General features: G+C 49.3%; 1 protein-coding gene across 2 annotated transcripts in view; it reads left to right on the forward strand.

Annotated features, from left to right (window-relative positions):
• The window catches only part of USP48 (ubiquitin specific peptidase 48), a 782,973-nt gene that overhangs the window by 364,418 nt on the left and 405,449 nt on the right, over nucleotides 1-13,106 (forward strand). The window lies entirely within an intron of this gene.

The raw sequence follows: 13,106 nt of genomic DNA on the forward strand, positions 1-13,106 counted from the left end.
GTCTCTACCGGGTACATTGTTACTGAAGGTAAGTAACTCGTACTTCGACCGTTGGGTTTTGAATCTTGTAGAGAATGGGTACACCCTCCCTTTTTTAGAGTTTCCTCCTCCTTACCCTCTTCGTCAGGGTTCGTGTTCAGAGGACCACTTACTGCTTTTGCAGCAGGAGGTTCTTACCTTGTTACAGAAAGATGCGATAGAGGTGGTTCCGGAGCAGGAAAGGGGTCTGGGGTGCTACTCCCGGTATTTCCTGATCCCCCAAAAAGGACGGTCGGTTGAGGTCGATCCTGGACCTCAGGATTTTGAATCTTTACCTCAGGCAAGAAAAGTATAAACTGTTGACCTTGGCTACAGGTTCTTCTTGCGCTGCAACAGGAAGACTGGATGGTGTCCATCAATCTGCAGGATGCGTATTTTCATCTTCCCATCCAAAAGTCGCATCGGAAGTATCTCCGGTTCACGGTGGGATCGCAACACTACCAGTTTGCGGTTCACCAGTTTGCGGTTCTTCAGTTTGGTCTGAATTCCGCACCTCAGGTCTTTACAAAGGTGATGGCGGTGGTAGCGGCACATCTCACAAGGTATGGGGTTCCTGTTTTCCCCTATCTGGATGATTGGATGTTGAAAGCGGATTCTCCGGAGTTGGTGTCGTGCCACTTGCAAGTGATAACTCAACTGTTGTTCAAATTGGGTTTCTCAATAAATGCACCAAAATCTCACCTGGTGCTTTCTCAGCGCAGCCTGTTCATAGGGGCAATACTGGACACTACTGTGTGTAGGGCATACCCGCCTCCGCAGAGGATTCTCGACATACAGGAGATGATTCCTTTATTTCACAATGGAGCGGTTGTTCCAGTGCTGAAGGTTCTACGTCTGTGCGGTCTGTTTGCTTCCTGCATACTGTTGGTCAGTCATGCACGCTGGCACATGAGGGCACTCCAGTGGTGCCTCCGCAGGCAGTGGTATCAACACAACGGAGATCTCGGGGAGAAGGTCACAATCTCCAGAGACGCTGCAGCAGAACTGACTTGGTGGAGTGTTCAGGGCAACCTGTCTCAAGGAAAGCCCTTTCAGCCTCCTCTGCCGGTGACCACAGTGATCACGGATGCCTCCACTCTAGGGTGGGAAGCTCATCTGGGTGATCTGGAGGTCAAAGGTCTTTGATCTCCAGAGGAAAGGTTGTTTCATATCAACCTTCTGGAATTGCGGGCGATACGTTTGGCACTAAAGGCTTTCCTTCCTTCCCTTCGCGGTCAGTCATTTCAGGTCCTGACGGACTACACTACTGCGATGTGGTACATCAACAAATAGGGAGGTGCAGGATCGTATTGTCTCTGTCTCGAGGCTCTGCGACTCTGGTCCTGGTTTCAGGGCCATCAGATTTGTGTGCTTGCAAATCATCTAGCCGGTGTGCTGAATGTTCGTGCGGACAGTCTCAGTCGGCATTACTCGGCCAATCACGAGTGGCGGCTTTATCTAGAGGTGGTCCATCACATCTTCCAGATGTGGGGGTCTCCTCGGTTGGACCTGTTTGCCGCCCACGAAAACGCGCACTGCCCGTTGTTCTGCAGTCTCCAGTTTCCAATGCAGGGAGCGCTGGGGGACACGTTTCAGTTGGATTGGAGTTCACAGCTTCTTTACGCGTTTCCTCCCATACCCTTGATTCCTCTGGTTCTGAGGAAGATTCGCCTAGACCGGGCCCAAGTCCTATTGATCGCCCTGGATTGGCCAAGAAGGGTGTGGTACACAGATCTTCTTCACCTCTCATCGCACCCTCCGCTCTGTCTCCCTCTCAGGGCGGACCTCCTCTCGCAGTCGCAGGGGCAGGTTCTACACCCCCACCTCAAGAACCTGCACCTTCATGCCTGCAGATTGAACGGAACAACCTGAGTTCCTTCTCTCTGTGGTGGATGTTATTTTATCGTCCATGCAACACTCCACTAAGTCTATTTATTCCTCCAGATGGTCTAGATTTGTCAAATGGTGTGGAGAGAGGTCCATTGATCCTTTGAAGGCTCACTTGTCGGATGTTGTTCAGTTTTCGGTTTTCTTGGCCCAGCAGGGTTGTGCTGTGGCCACTGTTAAGGGCTATTTGTCGGCTTTTCGATGTTTGTCGTACCAGCCGTCTTTATTTAAGTCCCCCATTGTTATGAGATTCATTAAGGGACTTACTAATAGGTTTCCTCCCACTCCTTCCATTATACCTCAGTGGGATTTAAATCTTGTTCTTACGTTTTTAATGGGTTCTCCATTGGAGCCTCTTCGTAGTTGCCCGCTGAGGCTTCTCTCTTTTAAGACGGTTTTCTTGATTGCCATTACCTCGGCTAGGGGGGTAAGTGAGCTTCAGGCTTTTAGGTCTAAACCTCCTTTCTTGACCATTCATGCAGATAAGTTGGTTCTTAGGACCAGGGCTACTTTCCTTCCTAAGGGGGTTACTCCTTTCCATTTGGGACAGTCCATTACCTTACCTACCTTCTATCCTCCACCTCACCCTTCCAAGGAGGAGTAGAGACTTCATTGTTTGGACCCTAAGAGAGCTGTCCGCTTTTATTTGGACAGAGCAAGAGATCTGAGGCTGGATGATCAGCTGTTTGTGGGCTACGTTGGGCGAATGAAAGGCAAGGCTGTGCACAAGCGGGCTCTCTCCAGGTGGATCATCTTGTGCATCAAGATTTGCTACGCCTTGGCCAAGAAGGACCCTCCCGAAGGTATCAGAGCTCATTCCTCCAGAGCCAAGTCTTCTGCTTTGGCTAGAGGTGTTCCTTTTCTTGATATTTGTAAAGCAGCAACTTGGGCCTCCCTCTATACTTTTGCAAAGCATTATTGCTTGGATTCGGAGGTTAGGAGGGATGGTCATTTTGCTTGGTGTGTTTTGCAAGATTTTTTGGTCTAGTCAGGTGGACACCCTCCTCCGGGAGAGGTATGGCTTTGGGATTCTATTCAAAAGGTGAGGAATCCATAGGCAGAAGTATCCATCAGAAGAACAAGTTACTTACCTTCCGTAACGCTTTTTTCTGGTGGATACAGTATATGCCTGTGGATTTCTCACGGTCCCACCCGCCTCCCCGTTGTCCGCCTGTTTATACCAAAATATTGCTTTAACTGTTTGACATGAAGTTTTTAATGTCTTTTTCATGCTTATGTTTAAATAATGGGAAATGCTTGGTCTGCTGCCCTTTTTCCTTGCTTTTATTGGTTATGCATTCGTAAATATATATATTTGGTATACTGTGTATACATGTGAAAATGTGTTGGTCCGCCCGTTTGCCTTGGTGGCACGGAAAAAATGGGTGGAACTGATGTCCGCACGCCAACGAGGTCCTCTTATGGCTCCGATGACGTCATACGGAGTCGTGTGCGGAGCCGTGCTATTATGACGTCCTCGTCGACGTTGGAGAGTTAGGAAAGAATTTCTGCAGAGTGCTGGGGCAGGGGGTATTCAAAAGGTGAGGAATCCACAGGCATATACTGTATCCACCAGAAAAAGTGTTACTGAAGGTAAGTAACTTGTTCTTCAGGGACTGAAACTGAGGACCGATCCCAGTCTCCCTGGGCCTCGAAAGGAGACACCTCAGCTCCATAATAAGGATCTTCCTTCAATCATCAACCTAGAAAAGACCATTGGTACCATGCTAATAAATGGCCTGAGAGGCTAATGCCTTAACTGATCAGTGTTCTCAGAAAACTACTCAACAGTCAGCACTGCACACTTTGGTCGAGACAATTCAAGAGTGGTCAGCAAATTCAGCACTGTAGGCTTTTTGAAGCCAAAATACAAGACTTGAGAGCCAAGATGACCCAACGCTCCTCCGCATATATTGGTACTGTTGCTTTAAAGCAGTTTGATAACTAGTACACCTCAACTCATAAGGTAGAGACTTATTCAAGCCACAACCTGATACACTGCAGAAGACCATTTAGATTGACAAACACACCAGGCAGAATTTTGCTAGACCACCACAAATCAAGAAGCATAAGTATCAATCAAAGTCTCTGGATTCCGTGTGTGGGATGTGCTCAAGATCTGAATCCAACAGATTGATTTGGTAGTGAGTTTAGTTGTCGAAATGGTCTTATTGGACTATAAGTCAGTGCCTTACTATGCAGTCTAAAAAGAACAAATAATGGACAGAATACCGAACAAATCAAACATTCACCCCAGTCACAGATCTGGGATAAATCCATTGGTTTTTTGCTCGCCACGCCATTCAAGTTTAGACCCAGCCATATGCAAATAAGTTATGACCCTGCTCCCCATGGTACCAGTCCAGCCCGAACTGCCAGGCCAGGTTCTCCCTGAACCAGAAACAAGCATCCTGGGACTAGTTTTGGGTATCACCCCTCATCAGCCAGGCTAGTTTGAATCTGGTGGCATAGCAGCCACGGGACCCACATCAGGGCATACCCTCCCGACTTAGGGTGACACATTAAAAAAGAACAGATAATAGACAGAATGCTGAACAAATCAAACATTCACCCCCAGTCACAATTCTGGGATAAAGCCATTGTTTTTTTGCTCGCCATGCAATTCTAGTTTAGGCCCAGCCATATGCAAATCAATCTAGACTGTTCCCATGAGGAGCAGGGTCAAGGCTGATTTAAAATGGATGGGTCCAAACTGGGGTGGCATGATGAGCAAAAGAACAATGGATTTAACCCAGATCTCTTGACAGGGGTTGATTGTTTGATTTGTACAGCATTCCATCCATCATGTGTTTGTAGACACAGCTTCCTGAATTAAGACACACTCTCAGATGTTCAAAGTATCCATATCAGGTTTAGTAAGAGTGGCATTACTGTAAAGCCTGTGTTAACGCCCTACCTCTGTGTACACAGACAACAGCTTTAAATACGGCGGGAAGGACAAAACCTTAGCACTCCTCAGCCTCCTTATACTTCTGTCTCTATATCCAAGCTGTGTGGTTTAAAAACTGCAACCCTTAAGAAATGCCATAAATCTGCAATCTTTGCATTAGTGTAGTCCAAGACTTCCACAGTAATGTTTTTTTCTCCTTTATTCAAAAGCGTTGCTGTTCATTCAGAAGTTTGCATCCCAGCTGTCTGTGTTCCTGTCAGATTTATAACTTCAGGTTGGGGAGGATGAGTGTATTTACAAACTGACTGGGCTTTGTCCAGGCTCAGCTGACAGTTGACCTGGTGACCTTTGCAGTATCTAAAATTCCAAGAATGCATAATTTGGATAGGGGTACATCTTGTGAATTTGCTGTTAGTGCAGTAGAGAACCAGACATGACAAGCATTGGCATAGCCAATAGCTCTCACCTTTGGGCCCTTTTAAGTGTTTAGCCATTCAGCACTTTATGCTGGGTGCTGTGCCGCCAAGGATTGAATAGCTATACAATTACTACACACTGGGTCATGCAGTCTTGTTCTAGGTTTTCACTATAGAAATAGTGCATAAATAAATCAATTTTAGGGTGGGTGGATCAGTCCTAAAGTTAGTTAGCAACTGCACCTATAGGCTTGCATGTGTGTGGTGGAGGCAGCATCTTTTGCAGTAAGTCATGCATGTTTGTAAGGGAGAAGTAGGGGGAAGGATAAATAGCGAGATGGTGCGAGAGCTCAGCAGCATGTGACCGTGCAATATAACTGGTGTCATGAGTCCAAATGCACAAATTGGTCGTAAAAGACAGCTGTAGGAGGAGTGAGATCCCACACAGGAGCGTCATGAACCCCACATGTTAGCAGCTTGATGGGAAAGAAATGGTGTACCTGGGGGGGGGGGGGGGGGGGGGGTTGTGTGTGTGTGTGTGTGTGTGTGTACACACACAACTTTTAAAATGCCCTTTGTCGCTCTTTTTATAGAGACACTGGTCTCTAAAAAGTAAATCTTTATACTACTGCAATGGTCATTTTTATGATGAAGCGGTGGGTACAGGGAACAAATGTAACGTTTTATCATGAAAAAAGATGAATGTATGAAGAGAAGGATGATGGTTGTGTAGGTCTATGGATGGATTGTTTGGACATAGAGGGGTGAATGGGTGGTTGAAGAGAAGGAACAATGGATACTGAAAGGAAGTAACGATAGATGTCTAAAATAGTTTTTGAGGAACGGCACTCTTGGTTAGATTAGGATGGAGAGACGGGGGCAGAGGAACACTGTGAGATACTGGTTGAGACATGCACGATGAGGAGAGGGATAAATAAGGCACTTAGCGGGACTGTCAAAGGTACAGAATTGGAGGCAAAAAGCATATGAGCAGTCTACAGGTCAGAGGATCCCACCAGTCCTTTCTTTTTCTCATCTGAGACATCATGTACCGTTTGGTGTAGTTATTGACTTTGCACTGTTGGAGAAAATGCAAGCCAGAAGTTGCCAGAGCTGACGAACATCTCTTTCCCTGAGCCACTGTTTGTAAACCCCTTTAAAAAGTGAACAACAAATTCACATTTTAGGGCCATAAAGTGTTCTTTTTCCCACAAGAGCGTCTGTCACTGAGTCATGAAAGGACTGCAGGAATAAAACTCTGTGCATAGAAGAGAATCTGATTGGAAAACGCAGAGCTTCTCTTGGAATGGGGAGGGTAGAGCACACTGCTGCTACAGCTGACTCAAAGAAAGAGAGCGAGATTTTAAAACAAGAGACAGACAGCAGCACGACAAAAGTAAGGGAGGGAGGGCATACATTGCTCACAGAAAGAACCAGGAAAGCATACAAAATGGCAGCCGGCATAGATATAAAGGGGATTTTTGGGAATTGGCCGGGGGCAAGTTAGCAAAGCCACAAACCTAGATTAAAGTACAAAAAAATAAAACTGGAGTATACTCCTGTGCCCCAGGTGCCTCCTCTGTAATCCTTCGCAATGGCGCCAGTAACAACATGGCGCCAACAACAACAACGCCAACGGTATTTCAATGCTCCAGTGACCAGTCTCGGAGAATTCCTCCGCACCACAAAGGCACACAGATGTGGACGCCTGCTTTGGCCCCGTGAGCACACGGGGAACGTGATGTATGCGCTCGATCAGAGCATGAAACTGACCGAGATACACCCGGTATGTACAGCTGAGCCCTTTGGTAATTGGGCAGCTCTGCAGAGGCAAAACGAATAGTTTGCAAGTAGTTAACAAGTGTAACGTTAAGATCTTCTTTGAGAGGTCTTTTGACGAGCAGTAAAAAATAAATAAAATAGTTCCCAAAAAGCATAGGGATACCGTACTAGATCAATGCTCCTGTGGGAGGAAACGAGAGAGAAAGGTGGGAGAAGAGGAAGGATTGGCTGCTAACAAGCAAGGATTTTTAAAGGACACAAACAGACAAATGAAAGCAGTGGGCAGGCTGTAAGCCCACAAAGAAGTATATGTATAAGTATATACTAAATTATATTTACGAGAGGTCTTTGTGAGAAAGTGCCCTCTTTCTTGAATTGTATGCCCCCACTTTTTGCTGAATTGCTGATGTACTTTGACTGAGTGTGCCATGGGCTCCTGCCAATCGGGTACCCAGGGCCTTTGTTCCTTCCCTAAAACTGTATTGAAACCTAAACCCAATTGGCATCTCTGGCCACTTGTCAGCCCCCGGTAAATGGTACCCTAGGTACCCAGGGCACTGTGACCAGAGAAGGCCCCTAAGGGCTGCAGCACTCATTGTGCCACCCTTAGAGGCCCTGTACCCTGACACACCCACACTGCCTTTGCAGGCTGAGTGTCTTGGCACAGAACAAAACAAAGAGTCGACATGGCACACATCCCTGGGTGCCATGCCCACAACACACTGCCCTGGCATACCTCAGTCACCCCTCTAGCTGGGTGTCCTATGCCAGTGGTGTGGGTACAGGTGCATGAGCCCTGTACCCTTACAGTACCCAGGTGCATTCCTGGGCACTGTAAGTGCAGTGCTGCCATTAAGAGTATATGGTGCTGGGAGGTTGTCATCACGAACTCCACAGCACCATGATGGCTACACTGAAGACTGGGAAGTTTGGTATCAAACTTCTCAGCACATTAAATCCACACTGATGCCAATGTGGGATTTAATGTAAAATGCACAACAGAGGGCAACTTAAAGTTGCCCCCTGAAACTAACCCCGCAACCCACGTACTGACTGAGAGGCTGCCTAGGCTGCCACCCAGCAGACATGTTGCTGGACCCCTGGCTAGAGAGCCATCCGCTCTCGTGGGCCTGCAACAATGCACATCCTGGGGCGAGGTGCTAGGCCTCCTCCCCCAGGATGGGCAGGGGAAGCTTCAAAGGCATGCCGCCTTTGTGAGCCTCTCTATAGCATGTGCTGTACTCAGCAACTGGTCCCCACCGGTTCTGACCCTCACTCCGGCAGGAAGACTGGCGGGAAAACCCAAGTGAGGAAAGGGGGTGTGCCAGCCTCTGCCAACCCCACCCCTCAGGTGGGGGATGCGAGGTGACGCACAACTCCGGGCTCTCGCCATCTTGAGGATGGGGAGCCCTACCCAATCAGGACTAGGCTCCTGCCCCCCTCTCACTGGAGAGTGGCAGGATAGGGGTGTACCCACCCCAGGTCAGGGACCCATTAGTCCCTGCCCTTTACCTACCTGTAACACCCCTAAATTTAGAATTTAGGGGCACCCTGAACCTTCCTTCCTCAGATCCCGATTCTGAAACTACAAAGAAGAACAAGAAGAAAGAAGACCCGCCGTGCAGCTGCTAACAAGAGGACAACACCAACTGACTTGGCCCCAGCCCTACCAGCCTGTCGACCCTCAAACCTGCTCCTGCTAAACTCCGGCATCTCCTGTGGTCAGCAACCTCAAAAACCCCGGAAGACCTGACTGCCTTGCTCATCCAAAGACTGGGACTCCCACAAGCAGTGGTTCTGCTCAAACAGCAACAACTCGTGGTGCCAGCCAGGAACCGCGAATCCAGCACACTCTGCACCTGCCGAGCCCTGCGGGGCCTGAGTGAGCAAAGTCCCCCCCCCCCCCCCCCTCCCGTGACTGTGACCAAGAATCCAGCCCCCAAGGACCTCCCTCAATGCTCCTGACGACGCCTGCAGCCTCAACTCCAGGGACCCCCCCAACCGCGACCAGCAGAGGGTAAGATTTCCTGATGCCAAAAGACACCCCTGCTCCTGGCGCCCTGCGGCCCCCTGTGCCCAACTCCTGGGTGCCTACCTAACCTACAGCTTCCCAACTTACCTCTTGAAGTGGTGGTCGCACCTAATAAATCTCCGTCCCCGAGCTTGCAACCTTTGTTCGTCTCACAGCTATCCCATTGAAATCCATTGAGCGCCCAAAGGCCCAAAAGCCCCCTGCACCCAGCCGCCCAATTGCCCCTGGAGGTGCAGCATCTGTTCTATTCTACTTCCCCACTTGCCTTGTGTAAGTGACCAGGAGCTCCGCTCCGACAGTCGCGTGGCCTGCCTGCTAGCAGCCACCAACCAATGTCCCCTGCCCACCATAGGCTAACATTGAGCCTACTCTCTCTGCACCCGGCTGCCCCTCTGCCGCAGAGGGTGTAACTACTGTACCTACCTGCATCTGGGAGACCCCTGAGTCTAACCCCAGAACCTTAACTCTGCCAGTCGAGTACTTACCTGAAAGCCGATAACCTACATTTTCTCCATAGGGTAACATTGACTGGTATTCACTTGGAAATTCTTCTAAGTGTCGAATTTTGAAACTTTAAAATATTCACAAAAAATCATCCGATCAACGAAAACAAAATTACTCACCTGTTATCAGGAGAGATACCAGTGCTGGATCTTGGTGCCCAGCACTGACCCTGAAAAGTAATTATAACTGTGGTTTTCCGATAACCTGATTTTCCTCCATAGGATAACATTGCCTGGTTTTTACCAGAAATTTTTCTAAGTGTCGATTTTTGCAACTTACAAATATTCCTTAAAATTCGCCTGTTGACTATAAACAATTTTTACAACTATTTACAGGCGATGCACCAGGGCTGAATCCAGGATCCAGCCCTGAGTAAGAAAAACATACGCAAAGTAATTGATATTGCATTTACTTAAAACTCCCTTTGAGCTCAATGTTATTATTGTGTTAGGTTTGTTTTGCATATTGCAACAACTATATCTATTGCTTTGAAAAGTCTGTTGCTTATTGAAAGTATTCAACTACAGCATACCTACTTGTGGTTCTAAAATAAAAGAACAATATATTTTTTATATATAAACCATTGGCCTAGAGTTCAGTTCTTGAGTGTGTGAGACCATTTGCTGACTGAGTGTGTACAACAAATGCTTTACACTGTCCTCTGATACTGCCTTACTGCTCGACCAAGCTACCACTTTAGAGAGTAAGGTTATATCTAACTTTAACCTCTGCCAAACCTCTGGGTACTGTTGGACTCTGTACACACTGAACCTTACTTTTGTGCAGTATTTTTTCACGATTAAGGTTCTCCGAAAAATACTGCCATTCATACCTTTTTCATTAAGAAAAACAGTTGTAGGAGCCTTGGTTGTATCGCTTATCGACTACTGCAATGCACTGTATGTTGGAACCGGCGAAAGATAGCTCTTCAAACTTTAGTCATTGCAGAATGCTGCTGTAAGAATGCTGCTGGATCTTCCCAAACACCACCTGACGTCGAATGGCATAAGACAACTACATTGGCTGCCGGTTCGACGAAGGGTGTAGTTTAAGGCGCTATGCCTAGTTCACAAAGCTGTAAATGGAGGAGGTCCAGCGGATATGAAATCTCTTTTTCCACGGTATGTAGCGTCCCGCGCACTAAGATCCGGCAGTCTAGGACTGGTCTGCCTTCCTAAGATAAAAAGAGCCCGATGGGGTGGCAAGGGTTTTTTATTTCAGGCGGCAAAGTTATGGAACTCCCTCCCGATAGAGCTACGCTTGCAAGCGAATAAGATCTTGTTTAGAAAGGCACTAAAAACTAGGCTTTTTACAAAAACCTAGTCTAGGAGCTGCCAATTCCAATCCTCACTCAGCGCCAAGACGCCTCGGCAATAGTGCGCTTAATAAATAATTCTGTCAGTCAGTATATACAGAGCCATTTTCTTACAGTCTTCTCATGCTCGATCTAAAAACTACAGTGAAAGTAAAAAATTAAAAACGTGGAAGGTGTGCAAACTGGCTTGTTTGTAGAGCACCTTCACTTATTGGCTTTATAGATGTTGGAGTCCCTTTTCTAATTTCATCCACAATACGATCACATTTGAGGAAGCCATATCCAAAGTCATTAGGACATTCCCTAAACCAAAGGAAAAAAATGATATTGCTGTTGCCACACCACAGACCTGTCCACTACATTCTGTGCAATATGTTCACTGAGATTGAGGATGAACCAATCTGAAAGAAACACGTTAGTTAGATTCCTTACATTAGACTATCCCCAGGCATCAGGCTGGATCCGGAAAGATTTTTCGTCAGCAGTACTCTTGCGCGTCGGTAGGCGTCATCTGCGACTCTGTGTCCGGCGTCGTGATCGCCGGGATGACGTCGTCGGAGTACTTAGATGCCGCCTTGCGCGCTGATGTCAGTTCTTCTTTTTTCGCGCCAGTAAGCGCAGATCCGGGAAGATCGTACCCGTAGTCATTTTTTTTACTAACTTTTTGGGCATTTTTGTCTATCTTTTTCCAGTCGACTTCGACTCCTGGTGCTGGTAGGGATGCCCGGGTTCAAGCCGTGTGACGTCTGTCACCGACTGATGTCAGTTACCGACCCCCACCTTCGGTGTCTCTACTGTCTTGGGGCCAGCCACGATGACAAGTCATGCCCCGAGTGCCGGGCCTTGACCTCGAAGGCTAGGCGGGAGCGGTCCCGCAAGCTCCTCGAGATCCGGCAGTCGGCTCCACGCCGCTTGAGGTCCCGGTCAAGGAGGTGGTCGAGGGACCGGTCGTGGAACCGGTCGTGGAGCCGCAGTCATCACCGCTCGTCGGGATCCAAGTCCTCTCATTCAGGTAAGTCGAGGCATGGTAAAAAGAAGTCGAAGAAGCGACATCGCTCTTCTGACTCCCCTCGCCGGTCGCGCGACTCGGCTGAGGGTTCGCCGGAGCCGCAGGAGTCGCATCCAGCCCCATACCCTCCGGTCCCTGGGCCTCATGCGACTCCGGCTAGATTCGAGACTTCCTCGTGGCCATGAGGAGTCTCGTTCCGCTGTTGAGGCCTGCCACGCGCCTCCGGGCCCCGCAGGTCCTGCTGGGGGTCCTATGGAGCCGGCGGCTTTGGCCCCCGGTGCCGTCGTCGACTTCGGTCCCGACGCTGCAGGTCCCCGTGGGATCCAGGCCTGGATCCCGGTCGACGCCAGTTGACCTCACGACTCCTCCGCTGGCACCGACCCCCATGGTGCCGCTCCCGGTGCTGTCCTCGGACAACGCCGTCCCTAGATTCAGCCCCGGTCCGGCGTCGGAGCGGCACCACCCAGCGCCGTCTCCGGCGTCGATGGGTGAGCATTTCATCTATGACCCGGCTCCGTCCTTTCTGTCTGTTAACCAGGAGACGGATGAAGGGGAGGACTGGGAGGGGTCTGAGGACCCTCTGGCACAGCAGTGCCAGTTAAGTCAGGACTGGGCAGACGAGCTGGGGGATGCCAGTGGTCTAGACAATTCGCCTGACACTGGTTTCATCTCTCCTCCTTCCGTGGCTACGGAGGAGGGTGCGACTTATGCTGTGGTGCTGCGCAGGGCGGCCCAGGCCTTACACCTGGAGCTCCCTGCTGCGGCCGTGAGGACTAACCTCCTCACTGAGGTGCTTCAACCGCCAGTAAGCTCTTCGGACCCTCTACTGCAGTTTGAGGCCCTCACCGACGTTCTGATGGGCACTTGGTCCAAGCCCTCCACAGTCTCTCCTGTGGATCGGAACATGGCCCGGCGCCACCGCCCAGCTCCGGGCGACCCCAGCTTTCTTTCCGTACACCCCACCCCTGAGAGTCTGGTCATCCAGGCCTCCATGTCCCAAACCGCCTTCCCGTCCGCTCCTCCGGATCGGGAATCCAAAAGGTTGGAGCAGTTTGGCAAGAAACTGTTTTCCTCCCTCAGTCTGGGGTTGCGGTCCATTAATACCGCGTGCCTTTTGGACCGTTACACCCACTCTTTGTGGGATACGGTGGCGGACGTACTGCCCCAGTGTCCAGAGGAGGCCAGGACACTGCTCTCCCAGGCTCTTGCTGAGGGGCGTGATGCAGCACGGT

This window comes from Triturus cristatus, chromosome 1_2 (genome assembly GCF_964204655.1).
Source record: "Triturus cristatus chromosome 1_2, aTriCri1.1, whole genome shotgun sequence".
NCBI lineage: Eukaryota > Metazoa > Chordata > Amphibia > Caudata > Salamandridae > Triturus > Triturus cristatus.